The 2,900-nt window shown below is 51.7% G+C and overlaps 1 non-coding gene across 1 annotated transcript; it reads right to left on the bottom strand.

Moving 5' to 3' along the window:
- Nucleotides 1-201: 201 nt before the first annotated feature.
- On the bottom strand, nt 202-297 carry LOC138084892 (small nucleolar RNA SNORA1). The gene has a single exon (XR_011145294.1). It is a non-coding gene; the product is annotated as a small nucleolar RNA SNORA1 (small nucleolar RNA).
- Nucleotides 298-2,900: the final 2,603 nt, after the last annotated feature.

Below are 2,900 nucleotides of genomic sequence, written 5' to 3'. Positions count from 1 at the left end.
AGCCTCTGAGCACCAGTGGTATATGGACAAACTTAAAAATTCCCCGCCTGTAATCTTTGGGCTCCAATTTCCTCAAGCAATTTACTTTAAGACTCTAGAAGTTAAGTGTAGCAAGTAGGTTGCTATTTATTCCTTCATCTTTCCTAATATTGAAAAGCCTTGTTATATCCAATTTTTACTCATGAGCCTAGCAAAAAAAAAAAAAGTTACAGGTCTCACTGTCACCACTGCAATAAAATTACAGTGATGGAAGCAAAACCTGTGTTCTCCATGTAGCCACGTTAACATCACGTGGCTGTTATAAACGCTGTGAAAAGTCCTCTTGGAGGACGGTTAACATGGGAGTGGCCAGGGTGCCCAGGGTCGTGGTGGAGAAGGTACGATAGGGGGCAGTAGAGAGCCAGGGAGGAGGTGGTCATGAGTTTCAGATGAGAGATGTGGTGTCACTGGCCAAAGAGCTTCTCTCCTCTGGGTCTCGGTTTCCCTAGCTGTTAAATGGCAACAATAACCACCTGGTTGGATTCTTGCAAGGAATAAAGGGAAAAAAACACATAAAACCTTTGGCACACTGCCTGGCCAAAGGATGTTTGCTCTTGGCCTCTTGATCTATTCTTTGTTACTGAATAAAATTGAAAGTTAAATAAACTTGGAAGCATTTGGAGCTTTAAAATTTCCTAAAATTTTCACCCTCTAAATCGAAGTAGCAAGGAGGAGTCCCAGAGAAGTCCTGGGTCACAGGATCCTGGCTGTCCCAGCACCAAAGAGTGGAGCCAGGGCCAGGACCACCCATGGGAGGGAGGGGGTGGGTGCGACAGGTGGGCTCTCACTCTGTCCCAGGGAGGGCATGCTGTAGCCCTTGGGTGGGCTTATCAGGTCACATTTTAACTCCGGCACTGAGCCCTTCCAGCCCAAGTGCATCTCCCCAGCCTCTCCTGTCTTCCCTCCACTCAAGGCCAAGTCAGCCTTAGCTAGACCTGGGGAACCACAAGTCACCCTCTTTGGAAGGTCGGCGCTGAGCCTCCTCTGTGCCCCTCTGGCTGTTTGTCATCGCCTCTTCTACTGGGGTATGTGACTCTGCAGCCTGCAGGGTGATGAGAGGCGGCTACAGTTCCAACCTGTGTCTGGGGTCCACTCCAAATGCCAGGTTGAAAGCACTCAGAGAGTGCTGAGACACCTGGGGTGTCAGAGAGACACCCCAGGACCCCAGCTCTGTCCCAGGGAAGTTGCTCACACCCTCTGGGATTTGGGGAAAGACATGCCCTGCTCTGCTGACCAGCCTTCCCCTCTCCCCTTTTGCAGAGGCTCTGAGATAATGCAACTCTTGGCTGTCCTGCTAATAACAATGATAAAAATAGTGTGCACAGAGCACTTGGTATGTGCCACTGTGCTAAGGGCTTTCCACTCATGAGCTTAATTTAACCTTGACCTGACTCTCAGGTGGGCATTAAAGCACTTTCCACATAGAATGAACTGTGTCTGACAGTGGTCTCCAGGTTCTTTCTGCTGCACTAGTTTTCCATCCCCTTTACATCCTTCCTGGGGACCTCTGGCCATCAATAGCCTTCCTTCCCAGTGTCCACACACACCCTGTCCCCACCAACCCTTTCTTTGTCCTCTAGCTGCCCAGGGCTCTGCCTCCAGCTGCCAGAAAAGCACTTCCCTCTTCCTGACTCACCCTGATAGGAGGCCCAGTCCCGTTTCTCCTTGGCCGTCTTTAATCTGGCACTTGGGTTCCCCAGATGTGGCCCTGAAGGTCACCCCCCGCTTCCTAGGGCTCTTTCTTCTGCTTCTCCCCACAGGAGGAAATTCCATCCTGGGCTGCTTTCTTCACACTGTGTCCTCATCACAGGGCAGCACCCAGGACTCTGGCTTTATCATCACCAGAAATCTCTGGTCTCCAGAGGTCCACTCATTCCTCTACAAACTTTTGTCCGGGTTACCTTCCCTCTCTGGCCTCAAGCCTCACACTTTCTCACTGGGACCAGATCAGTGGCCTCCTGGCCGAGCGCTTTGCCTCTTGGGGGGGCACCTCTGACCCGTTGGCCACCCCAAAGCCAGGCCATTGCTCAGCTTACAGCTCTGACCTCACCACTACCCTGCCTGCAGCTCCTCACAGGCTCCTGTGCCTGCGTGTGTACGTGCTAACTCACTTGAGTCATGTCTGACTCTTTGTGACCCCAGGAACTGTAGCCTGCCAGACTCTTCCTCCCATGGGGATTTCCCAGGCAAGAATACTAGAGTGGGTTGACATGTCATGGGCCACTGTAGTCAGTCTTTTAACTTAGTTGTTCAGGTGCCAACATCAGTAAAATGTTTTCAGGTGAGTGTCTCCCAGTGTATATTCACTCATCTAATAATTCTGGCCATTCTGTGGGAGCCACCCTTCAAGATGGGTGAGTATTCTCAACCCCTGGCATTCACACTCTTGCGTGGTTCCCTTCTGCACTGAGGAACCATTAGGACATTGTGGAGATGATGGAGCATTACTTCTGAGGCTGGGTCATAGAAGAAATTTCAGCCTCCACTTTGTGCTCTCGGATCATTTGCCCTGGGGGGAGCCAGCGCCCATGTTGTAGGCGCTCAGGCACTTCTGTGGAGGGGCCTCCTGCCAACAGTCAGCACTCACCTGCCAGTCCTGTGGGTCTCCTTGGAAGTTGGTCCTGCAGTCTCGGTCAAGTCTTCGAACGAACGAAGCACTGAATGACATCCGACTGCAACCTCATAAGAGACTCTGCTGCTGCTGCTGCTGCTAAGTCACTTCAGTCGTGTCCGACTCTGTGCGACCCCATAGACGGAAGCCCACCAGGCTCCCCCGTCCCTGGGATTCTCCAGGCAAGCACACTGGAGTGGGTTGTCATTTCCTTCTCCAATGCATGAAAGTGAAAAGTGAAAGTGAGGTC

This window comes from Capricornis sumatraensis, chromosome 8 (assembly GCF_032405125.1).
Source record: "Capricornis sumatraensis isolate serow.1 chromosome 8, serow.2, whole genome shotgun sequence".
Lineage (NCBI taxonomy): Eukaryota > Metazoa > Chordata > Mammalia > Artiodactyla > Bovidae > Capricornis > Capricornis sumatraensis.
This window is presented reverse-complemented; position numbering and strand designations above follow the sequence as displayed.